Raw genomic sequence first — 21,024 nt, forward strand, 5'->3', positions numbered from 1 at the left:
GATAAGATTGTCAATTATAAACCGATTGACCGCATACTGTTGGAACTTTTAATCTTCAAGATCAACCATTATTTGCTCCAGTATTAACTCATGACTAACCAAGTAACATCCTATTGTGAGAACTTGTTAACAACTCGGGTGTTCAATATAATCTCGTTGATTTTTCAGCCACAGTTTACTGCTGCCTTCTTAAAGCTTGCTGCTTTCACTGGAAATGACAATGCTACCTTTCAACCAGTGACATCCGTTAGGAGAATTTTCTCGAATTAAATTAAGCCTACAGCTTAAATAGGAGCCTCTGATGCAGTTGGTTTGGTAATCACCAATGTGTACCAGGCATGTTTACGTTTTCTCAACACACACGTTCATAAAAGCTATATGTAAACAAAGGTCAACAACCGAGCCAATCAGTTTTGTAAAGGCGAGTTGCAGACTGTACCTACCAGAATTACACAAGGTTCAACGTGTGTCTTAAGAAACTTTGTTTCTTACAATTGTTTTATATTAGCAAGTAAAATTCCCCCTGGTTGGGACTTTCATCGGAATAAGCTTCCAAAATGAAAAGCTGCAAGAATAATAGATTGTCATATGTGTCCATACATCAGAACTTCTCAGTAAGCTGTGGTTTGGCTATTTCTGATCCCTTCGCTCTCCATGCACATGACGATTTCTTAAACATTTTGTAAGGCTGTGTAGGCAAAGGTTTTCTTCGCTAGAGGGTAGCTCCCTAATATTCTCTTCAAATACAGCGCAGATATAGTTCTGAAATCCTGCAATTTGGAAACAATGAACCAGTTTCTCATGCCCTAGCAGTGGAACTTTTAAATGCCCGTTTAACAATAGCAGTTAAGTTCTGTTACTGTTTTAAAAATGCAATGAATGTTTTTCTGCTTAAAACAAAGCACTGTTATCTGCATAATGCTTCTTTTGGCCAGAGCCTAAAGTGTCTGCACATCCAAAGTGTAACCAGTGTGTCGTATCGCAGGACGGCCATCAACACCATTAAGTGTTTGTTTCTCGTATTTCTTGTGGGGTCCAAGCACAAAGTTTAGTAACCTTCTTTAATGCACTCGCCCGGCATCAATTCCACCATGTACTAACTGCTTATCAAACAAAGATCCCGGCCACCCTCTTGTACGCTTTAGAGTGTACAGATATTTCTAAATGGAATTTTCCCAAAAGGATGGAAGGGCAGATCCTAAGATGCCTAGCTGTTTGTAACAACTCAGCCTCAATGGCTGCTCTGAGGCTTGAATTTTGTATTATTAACACTTTATAGCAGCAGTGGTCCGGAGGGCTTATAGCCTTGCTCATAGTAGGGAATTCACTCTTAAGATACTTAGCTTATATAGAAATCTTCAGCAGATTAAAAAAAAAAATCGACGTTTTTTTTCTTTCTTTTTTAGAAACTACAATCTGACTGCAAGTGCTGGAGCTTGATCCGGGTCATATTCTGTCATTACCGCCTCCTCTTAAAAAAAAATCTGAAAGAGGCAACTTGGTCCCAAAGCTCTTGGCCACACTTACTAAATCATTAACTTTCAAACAGTCTCAGCCGTATCTGTCCTAGAATTTCCCACATGGGGTGAGGCATCTGTTCATCTTGTTTAGATCAAATAGATTGCCACTCAGAGAACTAACCTCTAAATGGGATGGATCTGATAATAATTGTTATCTTTGTCAATTGGGTGTACAGAACTTAAAGCATGTATTTGTTTGTCCGGCTTTATCTGCTCAGCCGGAGAGGCCTTGGAAGCTATATTGAATTATTTTGTTTTAGGATTTTTTAATCTTGCCAGTCTTCTTGAAAACATTTTTGACTCTGTGTATTAATGGTAATTTAAGATGACCATAAGTGAACCTTCAAAGCAGCTTTGAAAATTATTATCAGTTTTTATTTTGTGCACCAAGGGAGTGGAGTTTCTCCTATTGTTCGGCAGAGCATGATAATGTCCTATAATGCACCCCTGATGTGCAGCGGGTTTGCTGTTTTGGATCCAAATGATTACCTAGTACTTTAAAAAGAAAGCTTACGCTGCACAATGGTCCTTCCTGAAGAAAATAATAATGTGCTCTAGGGTTTTCAAGAAGAAAGGCCTCTTTTTAGGGTACTGTTCTGCACTGTTTATTGCACTTTATGGTCCTACTTGTAAAGAGATAATGGGGTTGAGTTTTTGCGTTTTGTATACAGGAGTTAATTCCTTTTCTAAACCTGCTGTATTGGTATATATTTTAAATTGCTCACCGTGATAAATTCCAATATTGTCTGAGGGATATTACTGTGATTGTATAATTGATATCAATTTTATTTAGGAAGTTTCTTTAATGTTTTATGTCACTTTTGTATAATTTATGCAATTCATAAAATAAACTTGAAACTTGTGGGGTCCACAAATCTTGTCAGAATGACTAAACAATCGGATGGACAGACCTGCGTATCTGTTTGGCAAATGCATGTGTGCTAACTAAGTGGTAGCAGCTTTGGCCCTGTTAAAATGAGCATACAACCCTTCCAGATGTTGCTTTTTAGTCAATGCACAGCAGATCTTAAAGAAGAGCACTCTCCAGACCCCACAAATATCTGATCATGCACTCTATATGGGATTCTTTGAAACAATATATGTAAAAGATCAGCACTCCTAGGTTCCAAGCGATGGAGTCTTTCCTTCTAGAAGGGGTGAGAAAAACAACTTGATGCTCCCTCACCCACTGAGGCAATGTAATGGCAACAAGGAGCACCACCTTGAGGGTAAGAGGCCGTTAAGTGAGCTGTAAAGCAGTTCGAATGGAGTTCATATTAAAAACATGAAGACCAATTTAAAGTCCAACTGTGGCATGACAAAGAGAGGAGGAAACATTTGGTAAACCTTCCAAAAAGCGCATAACTGGAGCCTGATTCAACAACTGCAAAAAAAAAAAATGTGAAAAGCTACCCTTAAGCTGTGCCTTGAGCAAGGTCATTGCCAGGGTAGGGACACAACTAAACATCAGATAGTTTCACTTGGAGGGTATCGGTCTGGCATTTGCTGCACCAAACCACAAACTTGCCTCAACCACCGGTGTATACCATTTTTTGTTAAGGGGCACCTGGCTGCGTAGATAGTTGAACCACCTACTTGTCGTCAACTCAGTCTTCAAGCATGAAGGTGTCGATGGCAAAAGCCTGGGTGCAGAACCATGCACTGCTGCAACAGCATATGCTCCCAGAAGGGCAACCTGATCAGAATCAGAGGACAGGCCCAGGAGTTTTAGATGCCCTTCTCTGTGTGCGATTTGAAGCCACTAGGATGACTTGGGACAATCAGTGCCTCTCTTCGGGGCAGAAATGGTATGGTCAGAAAATCATACAGGAGTCCGGAGTTCCACTTGAGGCGGAACATGTTTCTTAAGTGAGAGATGCCTTGGAAACTCCCAACAAGCAGACATGCTGACATTGCATGTTCTTGGAAGTGGCTAACAGATCGAGTCATGCTTGTCCCCATTAGCAGAAGAGACCTTGTTTCACCTTTGGGTGTAACTGACTTGTGATCTGCTAGGTGCAGATGGCCGAGCTTGTCTGTCCTGGCATGCAAAGATCCTGCCAGGTGGTTCAACATCAGGAAAAGTTCTTGGTAGTTCAGCTACTTCCAGAGGCACAAAGTTTTCTGGCACATGGCCATTACCACCCTACCCCCCCCCTCCCCTCCCAAAAAAAAAAAATTGGTCTTTTCTGATACATTACCACATGGCATTTGTGTTGTCTGTGTACCAGTATCCCTTTAATAGATAAGAAAAAAAAGCTCTCGGTGCCAAGCAGATGGCCCTCTGCTCCATAATGTTGATATGGAACTATTTTCTGGTGCCCAAGAAGGACGGAGACCTTTGTCTTATTTTAGACCTACACCCTCTCAACATCTTCCTCCGGATGGAGAAATTCAAAACTCTTACCCTGGCTCAAGTCTTATTTGCCCTTGAACCTAGAGACTGGATGGCGGTGTTGGACCTGCAGGACGCCTTTTACATATCCCCGTCCTTTTCGCCCATCAGCACTACCTGTGGTTCGTGGAGGGACAGGAGCATTTTCAGTTTGCTGTGTTCTGCTTTGGTCCCACTAGTGCCCCTCGGATGGTCACAAAAGTGATCCTTCCTGGGAGCCATTCTGAGTTCGGTTCAGTTTTGTACATTTCCCTGGGAAAGAGTCCAGGACATTCAGGCTGTGAGCCCAGTCTCGTAACCTCTGTCCTGTACTTTACTGAGGTTTTAGACTGAGGTCGCTGGCTGGGATTGATGGCCTCCAGCATCCAGCTGGTTGAGCACACCAGGTGGCATAAGTAGTCTCTCCAGTAGGACCTGAAGTATGTGAGCCTTTGGAGGAGACTGCATGATAGTTGAGGAAGCAGCAGAACCTTTCCTTACCTTGCTCCAGGATAACATTGGAGACCAATGCATCACTTCTGAGTTGGGGCAGCCAAATGCGAGATCAGAGGCTAATGGTCTACAGCAGAGTCCCGGCCCCATAGCAACATCTGAAGCTGTGAATCTATGATAGATACCAATACTGGGAAACTCCAGTTACAGGTAAGTAACCTTTTTTCTTCTCCAGTATTGGATCTTTCATAGATTCACATGCTTAAATCAGAACAGCATGTACTTACTGTATTTATATATCTTATAGTATTAGCTCCAATAGCATATGGTGGGTAGAAAATATATATAACATTCCTATGTAATTTAATATATATATATATATATATATACACATACATACATATACACACACACACCATGCATTAAAATTGTGCATGGATATATTAACATATGGAACCAAAAGAGGCTTCCCTTATTGAAACAAGTGGTGTAGTATAACCTGTCCACCCACTGAATCACTGTGCTATGCCTATTCCAGTTAATAACGCTGCATGAATTATATGCATACCTGTCCAAGTCGCAGCAGGACATATTTTCTCCAGAGGCACTGACGCAAACTAAGTAGTTGAGGTGGAAACTGCCCTAGTTTTCTCTGTGAGGGGCTTGCTGGTCTTGAGTGGCAAAACAGGAATGCAGCTGAAATTCATCAAGCAATGGTTGCCATTGCAACTAGAGCACCCATACAAATAAATATATCTGAGTGTAACAGTTGGTCAGTTCTCACTGGTTGTTTAGTGCAATGTAATTAGAATTTCATGTATCACTTGATACCTAGCGTATGAATAGACCTCTCAGCTGGTGATGTTGAATTCTGGAAGAAAGTCAGAAATAATATAGGTTAAGTCAAAATCTGAAGGAACCTTAGGAATAAATCTTTATACTGGTTCGGAGAAGTACTAAATTGCCTGTGAGGCAAAAGAAGGTTCTCAAGAAAGCCTGTATCATCTCTACCCTACTTGTCAGAATGAGTGCTAGTAACGAGGCGTCCTTCCAGGTGAGAAATATGAGGTGTGCTCTGTGAATGGGTTTGACTGAACTCTTAATGAGCTGAATTCGAACTATGTTCAGGTGCCAGTCTGTGGAAAGAGCCCTTTACTGGCTGAAAAAACTCAGAATAATTCTCTTATGAACTGTTTGATAATTCTGCAAGAGTAGAAAGAGAAAATGTGATGAGCACCTTCATCCTGATAAGCTCTACCTTAATGGAAGCATGTACCAACCGTGACTGAGCTAGTGAGAGTAGATCCGGTAGTTAGTTATTTGCCATATCAGCTAGTAGAGGATGTTGGTTTGATTTCTGGCACCACAGGCAGAAAAGTTTCCATTAACGTTTACATGTCTTTATTGCGGCTTCCGTCCTTGACTTGGAGAGAATACACCTGCAGACCTGAGGAATACTGAGATCCTTGAATTTAGGAGCACTTATGTGGAGACCGGTTGGGTCAGGATGAAGGACCTGGCATTAGTTCATGGTCAAAAGTTTACAGAGTGTTAGGTGAATGTGGTTGTGCAACAATGCTGTGGGCCACCTGGGGGCTATGAGGATGAGACGACACTGCTCAGATTTTCTCTTAATGAGAACCTTTGCTATTAAAGGAATCCGGGAAAAGGGAAGTCATTGATCCTGGACCATCTGTCAATCCTCAATGTGGATACCAACTTGCATAGAATTGGCATTCTCAGTTTTCATTTGTTGCAAAGGGATGCAGAGCCGGTACGTCCCAGAATGAGAGTGCCGACTGATCAAACTCCCATTCATGGAGGCTCTTTCCAGTTTTGCTTAGCATGTCTGCTAAGAGATTTCTAGTCCAGAGAACATGTTCAGCCTGAAGAGTTATTCTGTGTGGTGTTAGTCGGCACCAGTTTTCCTGATCTTCCTTGGACAGCTCCAATGATCTTGTGCCACTTTGTTTATTCACGTACTGAATGATGGTGGTATGGCCCCCAAATGATTAGTTTGATTGAATCTATTGTTTTTGCAGCTGCTCATGTAAGGCTTTCTTTTTTAGGCGTGCAAGAGGGATTGTATTGATTGTTGATGACATAATGACCAAAAGCTAACTGAACAGATGCACTGAGTGTTTTTTTTTTGCTTGTCTCAGAATAGAAAGTCTTAATTTTGGAAAGCATCTAGTGTTGAGGCGCCGGAGGAGTTAATGATCCTTGATAATTGACAAAAAGACTTGGGGCCGAATTTCTACCTTGGCGGATGAGATACTCTGTCACAAACGTTAGGGATATCCTGTCCACCATATTACAAGTTCCTTTATGTCCTATGGAACTTATGAAAACGGCGGGCGAGATATGAGGCTAGTATCCCAAGCCCCAAGGTCGTAATCAGGCCCTTAGTTTGTGAAACAACTTTAGGCAAGCCTCTGTGGCCTTGGACACTTAAAATGTTGTTTGTGCTTTTTATTAACCAGTTCCCCATGTAGGAGAATACCTGATGACTATCCTTCCTGAAAAAAGTTGATTTGCAGCCAAATGGAAGAACTCTGATGAGTGGGTGGGAATGCGGAAGTAGGAATCCTGTAATTTTGATGGATACAACTACCTGGGGATTCCTCACCTTATGAATTCTCCCAATGCACCAGCCTTCGATGGAAATTTTTTTTCCTAGATCCCCACGCCGACGAGGACGTCACAATTGCATGGCTCCACACGCAACTCCATCTGACAATAAGAAGTCCTCGCCGGCATGCTGACGTCCATTCCCTTTTTTCAGCGCCTTCAACACTAACGTTTTTTTCCTACCTCTCGAACAGTTACTGTTTCGAGGAGTTGTTGAGCATTACAATATCTCCACCGCCCCAAAATAAAACAGGATTTAAGCCTTTATAACCGGGGGGGTGGGGTGACAGATCCTCATAAGAATTGCTTGTGGTGCCTGAGCTTGGACCACGTTGGGATTCGTGTCCTTCCGGCAGATGAACCTGATGGCATTGAAAGAGAAAGAGGTTAAGCTCTTCTTAACGAAAGCTAAGAAAGAGAAAAGGGGTCAATTATGATCAAAGGCGAGGGATACTTATTTGCGTAAGCCCTTAAGGTCGCATAAGAAGCGACGCCGGCACGAATCTCTGCGTCGTTCTTCCAGGGATCGGTCTTGGTCCCCTCCAAGATGGCGCCATGGGGTGTAGGAGATCAGTCCTACGATGACTCCTCGGCCTCGGAGTCCACAGGATTCTCCGGCGCCGAAGTTGATAGAGATCTCAGCGTCCCCAGTGAACCCTACAGCTCAGTTTTCTCCTATGTCCACTCAGGGTAAGGAGTCGGGTGTTGAAGCATTGGAGTCGGTATAGACGCCTCAGGAGGAGCAGAGGTTTGTTGCCTTCCTGACTCTGGGAGCGGACCCATCAGCATTCCTCAATGCTATGTTTAGCATTTTTAACAGAGTCATGGCCCCCGCTGGTGCCCCTGCTGGTCCCACGGGTCGGTTAACGTTTACGCTGGGTTCGCTGGTGCCGTACAAGCATGCTCCGTTTGTTCCCTTCTATCCGGGTGAAGGTGCTGGTTCGGCGTCGATGACTTTGCCACCTAGGATGATACTGCGGATGGAGTCAATGCCGGTGTCGGATGGATCCCATTCAACCCACAGTGTCTCTCTATCATCTCCGTCGGAGCATCCATCTGCATTGAAACCGGCGTCGTTGACGCCAGCTAATTCTGTTGACGCCACGTTTGGAGTCCAGGCTGAGGTCGAGGAGAAGGGCCTTAAGGCTCTTGTAAAAGCAGGCGTATCGGCAACCGCTGTTGGAGGAAGGAGAAATTCCTGAGCCTATGGGTGAATTTCAAGGCCTATACTCAGCAAGTGGCTTGGATACATCCAGAGTGGGATTGCTCATCCCCTGGAGAGCTCACAGCAGAGGCATCTTCTTACCACAGTGTAATAAGAAAGGCTGCTGAGTTTTTGGCTCTTCCTTTGCCAGCATCAGAGATAAAGACAAACATTTTAACAGAGGTGTTACATCCATCGGCTATGTCTTCTGAGCCTCTCCTCCCTTTTAATGATGTCCTTACTGAGCCCATTCTGGACTACTGGAGGAAGCCTGTCACAACTCCAGCGGTTTCCAGGACTGTTGCTAGGAGGTACAGAGTTGCTCCAGGAGATCCACAGTTTCTTTCTCAGCCTCCTACTCCTGAGACCTTGGTGTTGCAAGCCTCTTGTTCTGCGAGGTCTCCTCCTGATTCCTTCCTTGTGACTCCTTAAGATAGGTAGTCTAAGCGTATGGAGCAAACAGCTAAAAAGGTCTTCTCCTCGTGCAGGATGGCCTGGAAGTCTCTCAATGCTACATGTGTGCTGGGGAGGTATATCCATGCCCTGATGGACTCGGCAAGAGCTGTTGTACCAGATTGCCTCAGGATGGGCAGGGACAGTTTGATGAACTCCTGTTGGACAGTCAAGCTGCAGCCAAGCAGGTTATTCAATCTGGCTTGGACATGGCAGATTCTGTTGCCAGGGCGATGGGCAACCAGCAGGCATGCCTGGCTCAGGGCTTCTGTTCAGACCACTCTTGTGGACCTTCCTTTTGATGGAGAGAAGTTGTTTAGATCCAAAGCAGACTCAACTTTGGAACGATTTAAAGATAGCAGAGCTACTGCAAGGTCTTGAAGACTCCAAGCTTCATCATCTACACCCCTCAGGGCTTTTTGAAGTTTCAGGAGTTTGGCCCGGGGTCCTCTTTTCGTGGAAGGCCACAATCTAGCATTCAGCAGCCTGCCAACCCTCTTTACAGATCTTACGGAGGTTGGGGAAGGGTTAGGATGCGAGGAGCCACTCAGCAGCCTTCCGCTTCATCCTCTTCCTCTGGGGGAGCCCATCAAGGAAAGCAGCCCTAGTTTTCTCTCCATTTTGCATCATGTTTCTCATGTAGGGGGAAGGTTATCTTGTTTTTTCCACGAGTTCGAGTTAATCACATCGGACTCTTGGGTGCTGAATATTGTGGGGAAAGAATATAGCCTTCCTTTTTGGGAGTTTCCTCCTCCCATCACTCCTCATCATTTGTTTTGCACAGAAGATCATCTCCTGTTGCTTCAACAGGAGGTGCAGGTCCTTTTAAAAAAAGATGCAGTGGAGTTGGTGCAGGACCAGGAGACGGGTCAGGGATGTTATTCAAGGCATTTCCCGAGTCCCAAGAAGGATGTTCGATAAAGGCCTATCCTGGATCTGCGAATTTTTAATTGGTTCCTCAAACAGGAGAAGTTCAAAATGTTGACCCTAGCACAGGTGCTTCCTGTGTTGAACAAGGAAGGCTGGATGGTGTCTGTCGACTTACAGGATGCTTATTTTCATATCCCCATTTTGAAGTCGCACAGGAAGTATCCCCGGTTTGTGGTAGGGTCGCAACACTCCCAGTTTGCGGTACTTACTTTTGGTCTTAGTTCTGCACCTCGAGCCTTCACAAAGGTGATGGCAGTGGTTGCAGCGGACCTCAGAAGGAAAGGAGTATCTGTATTCCCTTACCTGGATGATGGGCTGATCAAAGCTGGGTCCCCAGAGCTTGTGCTGCATCACTTGCAAGTGACAACCCAGTTGTTCAACCTGGGCTTTACAGTAAATGTGCCCAAATTTCAGCTGGAGCCCTCTCAGCGCCTCCTGTTCATAGGGGCAGTACTGAACAACAATGAATCGGGCCTACCCTCCTCCTCGGAGGATTCAGGCGTTGATTCCAGTGTTTCAGAATGGAGTGGCTGTTCCCGTCCTCAAGGTACTACGTCTGCACAGTCTGTTCGCTTCTTGCATTCCGTTAGTCACTCATGCACATTGGCACGAGGGCTCTCCAGTGGTGCCTCCGCAAGCAGTGGTTTCAACACAAAGGGGATTTAAAGGAATCAATAACGATCTCCAGAGACGCTGCAGTGGATCTACGATGGTGGGCTGTGGACTTTCTGCTACTCTGACATTAGGGCCAGGGTTAGAGAAACAAAACATGAAATATAATCCTGGATGATCAAAAAAAAAAAATTAATAGCTGAAGAACTGAGCAGAGCTCAGGGAGCCTCCCTTCACACGACATGTGGTGGAAAATTTGAGGGACTTGGCCTCTGCTGGTAGTATTCTAGAGCAGGGGGTCTTCAAACTGGGGGGGGGGGGGGGGGGATTTTTTTTTTTTTCCCCACTGGGGGGCGCAGCATTTACAAGTTTGAAAACCAGGGTGCTGTCACCTGATTGGCTATGCTTCAAATTTGGCCCTTTGAAAAAAAAGAAAAAAGGACTATATGCTATTAAACTTAAACTGACTTTTCATTGCCATTATAACCTATGATAGTGATATATATATATATATATATATATATATACACACACACACACACACACACACACACACAGCTTTATTGTGGTACAGTGGGACTCCCACTTCAACGACAGGGAATAATTCAAGTATGAAAGATACCAATACTGGAGAAATTGGCTTAATCTATTCATCACAAATGAAAAAGTGCAAAGCCTGCACTTCTGCGTGTTAGGAGTTTCCTAGGCAGTTCTTGCTCAGAGACACGTTCGCCACGAGTGGAACTTGGGATATATATATGTTTTTCTGCCAATACCACTCCTGCCCAAATGTCTGAACATACGCATATCACTGGGACCAATTAGTGGGGGGCCAAGGTGTGGCACTGAACAGTTATACCCCCCACCAAAAACCCACCACCACCGGCTTTAGTCTAGGCACAGGAAAAAGGAACCTTTCAGCTTTTTTTCTTGCTGAGAGATAAGCCGTCATTCTTTAAGTCTCCAGTTATTTTACGGTATTTAAAAGGGTTCAACATTTGTTTCCTACCTATCCCTTTGTCATGCCGCAGTGAGACCTTAACTTGGTACATACATTCCATTCGAGCCACTTCACAACTGCTCCACTCGAAACAGTGTTCATTGTTGGCATAACATTGGCCTGGCACGAGTGAGCTTCAAGCTCTCTTTGTCAACCCACTGTACACAACTCTCTCCCTGGACAAGCTGATTTTGCACACTGCCATATTTCTTGCTTATAATTCTGATGCCATTGCACGTTGACCAGAATTTCACCTTGGCCGGATTATATGCTTTGCCTCACCTCTCTGAGGAGGAGAGATCCCATTGCTTGGATCCCAAGAGAACGCTGGGCTTTTACATAGATCATACCTAAGAACAATGGGAGGAGGATCAGCTCTTTGCAGGATTCTCTGGGTGCGATTACAAGAACCATCTCCTGCTGGATCATGTGTTGCATTAAGATCTGCTACGCATTAGTCGAAAATAAGCCTCAGGAAGGATTACATGTTCATTCTACCAAGGCCAAAGCTGCTCCCAGTGTCCTGAACATTTTCCAGGCATGTATGTGGGCATCCCTCCATACATTCAAGAAGCACTATTGTCTGGTCAGTCCGTCGAGAATGGCATTTTGGCCACTCGGTCCTGCAAGACTTTCTGGTTTGTGTCAAGCCACTGACCGACTTCCCAATACATGCTGCTTTGGTATCTATTCAAAAGGTGAGGAATCTGCGGGTAACAGTCCCTATCAGAAGAACAAGTCACTGACCTTCAGTAACGCTCTTTCTGGTAGAGGTTATCTAGCCACAGATACTTCGCCAACATTTGCATCCTCCCTTTTGTGTGATTTGACCCTATCCATTAATAAAATCTCAAGTCTAGGAATCTGCACACTAGTCACACCAATTTGCTTTTGGGGTTCTGCATTTGGGAGCGCATACTCTCTTTAAAAGCAACTGATGTCAGCATGCAGGAGTGGCGCTCATATAGGCTCAGGATTTCCAGAGCTGTGTCACAGAACCACACAGCACCACTTACCATAGCACACAGGCACTGGTGAAAAGTTTTTGGTTCCAGTCTAACACCTGGGGATATTCAAATGGTGAGTAAACTGGGCTAGATAGTCTACTAGAAAGACCATTACCAAAGGTAAGTAACTTGATCTTCCTTCGACTCCGAGATCTTCCTTAAAGGTTAAAAGCAATTAACACAGTAAGCAAGCAAGCCCGTCCACTAAGAAATAAGGAAGAAAGCAGTGCTCTACCCAAATACATTCCTCAAGGAACTCTGACGTACTTGACCGTCCTTCCTGGATTTCGATTCACATTAATGTCTTGTAAAAATGTGAATTATATGCCTCTATCGCAAGTTTCCAAACATGTTGCTGTTCCTTCGCAAAGCAGCTTAACCCATAAAGGAGAGTCCTATGTTTACCACATAATGTTTGGTTAGCTTTTTGATAAGAGATAAGGATACATGAAACTGTCCATTTTGAAACTGATTGTGGAATCGGAAAATTCACATTGCCTTCAAGTCCAGTAGAAATGACATCTGGTGAGCAGCTGGAAGCGGAGTCCTTTAAAGAAAACTTATAGTATGAATAGAAGCAAGTCTCTCCTCTAATTTTAGATGTCTTTTACTACTTCCAGATCGTAAATGGTTTCAACCGTCATGCATTTGGAGAAGATTCTCACAGCTGACATGAGGTCATAAAGTAAAAACTGAAAAAATTGTGAATGCTAGACTGCTAAATGACTGATTTTTATATACTCACTTCCTGGTTACAAGCACACCACCAGGACGTTCACGGGAGAGCCAGTATTGTAAGGCCATTCAGCATTTAAAGACTAGCTAAGTGTAGTTAGTTGTTCTGGGTCACATTCCACTGTTCTGGGTCACGATACCACTTCTTGCCCATATGACTGTTCCCCCACATTAGTTGTTCTATCCCTTTTAGGTTTCTTTCAGTCTCACCTATTTTATATCTGTTGTGCTCCAAACCGTGAGGTATCACTGTATGTTCACTGGGATGAGTGACGACGGAGCATGTTGGTGGGCCCGCCGATTGGGCCTAACCACTTTAGTGATCTCTACCCAACTATTTACCCAGATCGCAAATCACTGTAATTTTCTATACATTAACTTTAACTATCTGGACAGATCATATGACGCCTGTTCAATTGCAAAAATAGGACCTGCAGAAGATGTTTGATGTGAGTGATGTGCGGCACCCTTAGCAACTATTCTATACCTCTCCTGACCTTGCCCTGTGCTGCATACTGGACGGACATTTATCATATTGTCAGTTAGTGCCACAGGTGGCCCTTCTGGGCTATCTGAAGGAGGCCCCCTTCTCTCCCTGACTGCAATGCTGCTGGCTAAAAGACAGGTGTCCATGTATTGGGGACAACACCCTGCCCCAACCGTTAAAAGCTGGCTCAGTGATGCAGCTTATTGCCAAGAGCACCTAACGGCGTACTGGAAACTCATGTCAGATTATTCTAAAGACATTGAGGCCCCATTGACTACCATCTTGCTTGGCGAGAAGCTGGGCTCTTGGAGGACTGCCCTAACTTGGGGGTACTGGTCAGCCCTTGCAACTTAACCTTCATCTCCATCTTTTCCCGAGACTAGTCTTGAGTCCTACATGAGTATAAGCACAAAATATTTTCCAACTTGCTATCAATGGGGGACTGTTTGAGCACAGTTGGGTTGCTGCGTGTAAAACTTGGTCAAATATGTCAACAAGTAACTGATGTATGTACAATGCATGCCCTTTCTTCCCTCCTCTTTTCATATGTTTTGATTGTCAAACTAAGAAACAAAAATAAAAAACAAATCCTGAGGTATCCTTCCTCTTACTCCCTCTGTTCCTTACTGCTCTGGTATGACGTTTCTGGGGTTTCTGTCTGGTATTCTAGTTTACCAGAAGCACGCCACAGCAACATTCACTACCGAAACTGGTAAATCTGCATCAAACATGTTCTAATCCTTCCCTCTATTCTGTAATTGTGTATTCCTCTGTCATCGAGAATGCACTTTGACATCCCCAGCCTGTGACAAATCCTTTGAGAGTGGAAGCCAGTCTAGTGTTTCTCTCACTCACTTTCCCTTTTTTTCCTATAGTTTTTTTCCTATAGTAGGTGTGTTCTTTAACTTCCAACCTGCGTAATCTTCAAGGACGGCAACGGATTTCAGCGAGCCTGCTCACAAGGAAACGCACAGTAACACTTTGCACTGGTAATGGTTGCCGCCCAATTTTATTCTTAGGAACGCCTGATGCTTTGGAGCTAGAAAGTTGCGGAAATACATATCTTGTTCAGCTTCATAGCATACATCCACTCTCATTGATGGAGCTGGGGGAAATATTTGATAGGATACTAAATAAAAATCAGCATTTTTCTATTTGAGCCAAATATTTGTTTTTTTCATGTACCAAATGGGTCAAAATTATTTCTTTGGCCAGTTTTTTAAACCAGGAAGTCCTAAAAATACATTCCCTTTGCTTTATGAGATTTGAGAACCCTTTCCACAACTAGCTTTTCTAGAAAAAGGGTCACCGTCTCCTGTAATCTGTCCTATTGCCATTACAACAATTCCTCTGGAGGAAATGCCATTGGAGAAGATTTCAACTTGAACACAGTCATATTGCACACAATTGTTTATTTTGGGTGTCACTCTTAAGGATAAAGGTGCTTCCCCTTACCGGAGTCACGCATGTAAAAATCCCAAAACATTTAATATTCCTGCTATACACTAATATTCACCATCAGTGAGATAGGGGTTTTGTTTAAAATGGTCCCAAGAGTTCCCTGCCCTACTTTAGATTCTGCTTTGGTATACATTTCGGGACAACTGTAGGAACAGAAGGATAAGTTACTTACCTGTAAATCCTAGTTCTCTTCCAGGGGTATCCTCATCAAAGTCATAAACATTGAATATTCTCGCCCCCGTGCGGGGATCCCGGAGCATATGTAAAAACACACATGTATAAGTATGAAATATATATGAAAAAATAACATTTTTAGTAAATAATTTTCATACAAGAATCATGTATACATGTGCATAACAGCAATGCAGTCTATGTTGATAAACAGGCTAAAATGCTTTATTTCTATCGAGTTGTTTTTTTTGTTTTTTTTTTTAATACATTAACACTCTCCATTATAATCAAAAAACTTTCTGAAGCCCAATTGGAAGGCACAGAAAATAAAAGCAACACATCTGAAAAGAGAAAAACAACATTGAAAATAACAGAGCATTATTAGCCAATAGGCTGCATGCAAGTCAATACAGCAGAACCACAAAATTTGGCACTGTGCCTTTAAGACCCTGAGTACCTCCAGTATCCCACCATCCCTCAGGGGTAAAGGTGAGGTGACAGTTGATTCACAGTTAGTTCAGTACTTTTTTACGGTGACAAAGAAACCTATAGATTAGATAGATGGTCTCTACTGCACTTCTAGAAGACTGGCGTCCGGGGAGGAGGGTTGGTTGTTTATGACTTTGATGAGGATACCCCTGGAAGAGAACTATGATTTACAGGTAAGTAACTTATCCTTCTCTTCCAGGGGATCCTCATCAATAGTCCTAAACATTGAATAGATTAGCAAGCCCATCCCTTATCTCTGCGGACTGTCTAATAGAAGTGCAGGAAAAAACATACGCTATGCAAATACATTTCTCAGAGATGCTTGACCAACTTGTGCGTCTGCTTTGGCATCTGAATCTAAACAGTAGTGCCTCGTAAACGTATGTACAGATCTCCATGTAGCAGCCTTACAGATCTCAGAGATCGGAACATTGTTAAGGAGGGCAGCAGTAGCTGCTTTTTCTCTTGTTGAATGAGCCTTAGGCCTAGCCGATAACTGTTTGTTAGCCAATTGATATGCAGTTACAATACATGAGTCTATCCATCTAGAAATAGTTTGTTTTGAGGCAGCATCGCCTGTCCTCATGTGTCCATAGTTTACAAACAGGTGGTCAGATCGTCTAATTAATTTGGTCTTATCCAGGTAAAATGTTAGCACTCTCTTAAGATCTAGGGAGTGCAAAGCTTTCTCCGACGGAGTACCTGGATTGGGGAAAAAAGTTGGGAGCGATATAGTCTGATTAATGTGAAAATCCGACACCACCTTCGGTAAGAATGATGGATGAGTTCTCAGGACAACTCTATTATGGAAAACCGTGTACGGTTCTCTGGAGGACAAAGCCTGAATCTCACTAACCCTCCTAGCCGAAGTAATGGCTACGAGAAACGCTGTCTTCCACGTAAGGTGTTGCAAGGAAGCTTTGTGGATATGTTCAAAAGGAGGGGCCATGAGTTTAGATAACACTATGTTCAGCTCCCCTGGAGGTGAGGGTTTGTGAATGGGTGGAAAAACTTTCTTTAAACCTTCTAAGAAATCCTTGACTACTGGCATGGTAAAGAAGGATTTCTGAGAGGGCGACTTACGATAAGCTGTAATGGCAGATAAATGTACCTTAATAGAGGAAAACTGCAGACCTGATTTCGCCAGATGGAGCAGGTAAGACAATATGACCTCCTCCTGAGCCAGAATAGGATTATGACCCTGCTATCGACACCACATGTAGAATCTCTTCCACTTGAACGCGCAGGAGCATTGCGTGGACGGCCTTCTGGACTCCTTTAAAATGTTCATACATTCCTGAGAGAGCCCTAGATGCCCATACTGCAGGAATTCAGGAGCAATGCCGTCAAGCTCAGAGAGGGAAGGTTGGGGTGAAGAATCTTGCCTCCTAGCCTGCAAAGGAGATCCGGTCTGCACTGCAGCCTCTTGTGCGGCTGCTCTGACAACTTGAGAAGATCTGTGTACCAGAATTGTCAAGGCCATTGCGGGGCTATGAGTATCATCCTGGTTTTGGACCTGTAGAGTTTGTTGATCACCGTTGGTATCAGGGGGATCGGTGGAAAAGCGTAGAGAAATATCCCTGACCAGTCTATCAATGGGGCATTCCCTCGAGTCCCTGGACGGTAGAACCCGGACGCGAAGTCTGGGCATTTTTTGTTTACTTCGTCTGCAAACAGATCTAACTGAGGCTGACCCTACTGAAGGAAGATGTCTACGACTACCTCGTCGTGAAGAACCCAGTCGTGGGCATCCGCGAGGGTCCTGCTTAGGAAATCTGCCTCTACGTTTTATTGCCCTGGGAGGTGGATCGCTGTAAGAGACATTCCTCTCGCTATCAGCCAGTGCCAAATGGTTTGAGACTCCAGAGACAGGGGGCGGGATCTCGTACCCCCTTGTTTGTTTAGATAATACATTGTCGTTGTATTGTCTGTCTGTACCGGCAGAGACTTCCCCTGAATCGATGGTGCAAATGATTTGAGAGCCAGGTGAACCGCTCTGAGCTCCAGCAGGTTGATATGGAAAGTCTTCTCTTTGCTGGACCACAAGCCCTAAGCTTGAAGGTAACCCAGGTGAGCCCCCCAGCCCTGCAGCAATGCATCCGTTAGCAGAGTGTCGGAAGGAATTGGCTGGTGAAACGGAACCCCTACTGACAGGTGATGTCTGCGCGTCCACCATTGCAATGATTGCCGTACTCCGATAGGAAGAAGTATCCTGTCCTCCCATTGGCCTGTGTGCTGATTCCACTGCTCTTCTAGAGTCTCTTGAAGAGGTCTCTTATGTAGCCTGGCATTCGGGACAATGAAAATGCAAGAGGCCATGGAGCCCAACAGAGATGTCACCTGACGGACCGGAGGCGCGGGGGAACCAAGACGATTGTGACACTTCCTCATTATTGATGATAGTTGTTCCTCCGAAGGATACACTTTTTCTAGCCTTGTATTCAGCATCGCCCCCAGGTAGTGGAGGGTTTGAGTTGGGATGAGAGTGGACTTTTGGAAGTTGACTTGCAGACCTAGAGAGCGGAAAGTACTGAGGACCATGCTTAGATGTCTTTTCGCCTGTTCCGGAGAGGAGGCTTTCAGTAGCCAATCGTCCAGGTATGGATAAATGAAGATCTTCTGCTTCCGTAAATGTGCCGCTACCATTGCTACACAATTGGAGAATGTGCGAGGGGCAGATTTGAGGCCGAAAGGTAGCACCCTGAAGTGATAGTGTTGAGAGGCTATCACAAACCGAAGGAATTTTCGATGTTGTGCACAATCGGAATATGAAAATACACATCCGGCAGATCTATGGAGCACATCCAGTCTCCTCTATGCAGCTGAGGGAAGATTTGATGAAGAGCCAGCATTCTGAATTTTTGCTTCCGGATGAACTTGTTGAGCAGCCTTAAGTCTACAATAGGTCTGAAGCCTCCTTCCCGACACTTTTTTGCTACTAGAAAGTATCGGGAGTATACCTCCTTTCCCCTTTGAGCGGTTGGCACCTTTTCTATCGCTCTTTTTTCTAACAGGATGCAAACTTCTTTGCGTAGTAAGTCCATGTGTGTAGGCTTCGATCCGTTTGGTGGTAAATGAGGTGGAGGGTGTCGGAAAAGAAGAGAGAATCCATTCTCTACAATGCTCAGCACCCATTTGTCTCTTGTTATGCCATGCAACTCGTGAGCAAACTCTGTGATACTTCCCCCAACCGGAGTGGTGGACAGAATTAAGGGAAGTGAACCCTCAATGCTTGGCGGGGGTTTTGGGGGTAGACTGCTGAGGTCTGCTTGATCCTCAATCTCTTGCGGCCTTGAGAGACTGGAAAAGAGGACGCCCTTGCTTCTGTTGCGGTCTCTGGGACCAATGAGGGGTTTGAACCCTCTGTTGGAACGGGCGCCTGTCTTAAGGTCTATACCTCCTACTGAAATCTTTCCGTCTTTCTAGACCGACTGCTCTCATCGTGTCGACCTCCGCCTTCATACGTGCCATCTCGTCATCAGTGTGGGCACCAAATAACGAGTTCCCGTTAAACGGAAGGTTCATGATAAGATGTGGCGCCTCTTGCTTTAACCCTGTGAGCCTCAGCCAGGAAGATCTTCTTGCGCAAACCTCATGCGCATATCCATGGGCCGCTAAGTCCGCGCTGTCTGCAGCTGCGCTGATGATTTGATTGGCCTCCAAACTCCCCTCCTGAAGGATCTCCTGGAAATCCTGCCTGTCCTCCCTAGGCAGCTTTTCCGCAAATCTGTTTAGAGAATCCCAGAGGGATCGATCATATCTGCCCAGGAGTGCTGAGGCGCTGGAGACCTTCATCACCGACGCGCCACACATCTTCCTACCCAGAGAGTCCAGATATTTGCTCTCCTTGTCTGGCGGTACGGTTGACGATGACGCCACCGAATGCATCTTGCGGGCTGCGGCTAATATGACTGAGTCTGGTGGTGGATCAGCCTTGAGAAATAAAGGATCCTGATCCGGGGCCTTGTACTTTTTCAGGATCCTAGCAGGAGCTGAACGCAGGCTTGCTGGTGTGAGAAAAGTGTCCATGGTCGGCTGGAGAGGACCAGGCACGGGTGGTAACAACTTCCTGGAAGTGCTGCAAGGTTTCGAAGATCACTGATGAGGAAGTTGAAGGTCCAGGAACATCAATGTTAAGCTTTTGTGCTCCTCTGAGCAGCACCTCATTGAAGGTTGTTATATCATCCACCGGGGAAACTCTAGCTGGGGGAGAGTCTGTCAGAGTCGGGGAGTAACCTCTTATGGAAGACCTCGACGATGTGGACCAAGAAGGGGTCCTTCGCTGATGGCGCGACCTTGATCTAGACCTCCTCAGGGAGCGTGACCTGCTCCGAGATCTTGGTGATCTTGTGGGAGTGTGTCCAGGCCTAGGGATGGACTGGCGAGACGTAGAGCGAGCCCGCTCTGTATGCGCCGTTGGCGATGGTGTCCTCGGTAGTGACGCTGACGGTGAGTACATGCGTGAGTACTGAGAGTCTGGAGAAGCCGGTGCCTTGTTAAGGCTCTCCAACCACCTAGGTGATAGATTTATGGGCGAGATGTGCCCTGGCGATGAGGCCCTTGACCGTCTGGACGATCCGCTCCTTATAGAGACCACTGGACTTGGTGGAGTGAGATTTTTGTCGGCCGGTAGTTGCTGATGCTCTCCTCCTTGAGAGACAGGTGGCAGCTGTCTCAACGTCGATCGGTGTACAGATGTCGAAGGAGGCCCCGAATGTGCCATAGGCTGCTCAGGTCTCGACGTTGAGCGACTCGACGTCGTATGCTTCGCCGTCGAGTGATGGGCTGCTGACGACGAAAGTCTGTGCTCGGCACGATGCAGTGACCTCGACGTCGTCTTACTTGCCGTCTAGGGTTGTAACGCCTTCAACAGCGTATGAGCACTCCGGTGCTGGCTTGACATCGATCGGTGGGTTGCTGTCGACGGAGATCTGTCCCGATGAGGGAGATGCGCTTTCGACGTCGTATTCTTCGACGCCGCTTGGGTCGCCATCGACTGTGATAAAGTCCGATGATGCGACGGCGGCAGCGATGACGTCGACGGAGAACAATCAGGTATTTTCTTACCAGCTGACGTCGATCTAGCCTGTCGCTCCTGAGAGTGGCTTGTAGAAGGTCTAGGAAGAGAAGAGGATGATGTTTTCTGCCTCTTATGAAGCCCATGAAGTCGTATCTTCTCTCTGTCCTTCAGAGTCCTCTTAGACATGTTTTTACAATGTCTGCAGGTGTCAGGGCAGTGGCTCTGAGGCAAACACACAATGCAGACAGAGTGTGGATCTGACTGGGCCTTCTTCTTCCCACAGGAAGGGCACTTCACAAAAAGAAAAGGCATTTTCCAGACAGGAAAAAATCCCTTCACTCAGAAAGAAGGTGAAAATGTCGAGTGAAAGTGGAAAAAAAAGGTTTTTGAATATGTTTCTGTGAAAAACTCAGAAAAAAAGAGAGCTCAATGCTTCAGGATCCTCTCAGAAGAAGCCGGAAAAAAGAACTGAACTAA

General features: G+C 45.2%; 1 long non-coding RNA gene across 1 annotated transcript in view; it reads left to right on the plus strand.

Moving 5' to 3' along the window:
- The window catches only part of LOC138266449 (uncharacterized), a 311,949-nt gene that overhangs the window by 26,167 nt on the left and 264,758 nt on the right, over positions 1–21,024 (plus strand). The window lies entirely within an intron of this gene.

The sequence above is a fragment of the Pleurodeles waltl genome, chromosome 11, assembly GCF_031143425.1.
Source record: "Pleurodeles waltl isolate 20211129_DDA chromosome 11, aPleWal1.hap1.20221129, whole genome shotgun sequence".
NCBI lineage: Eukaryota > Metazoa > Chordata > Amphibia > Caudata > Salamandridae > Pleurodeles > Pleurodeles waltl.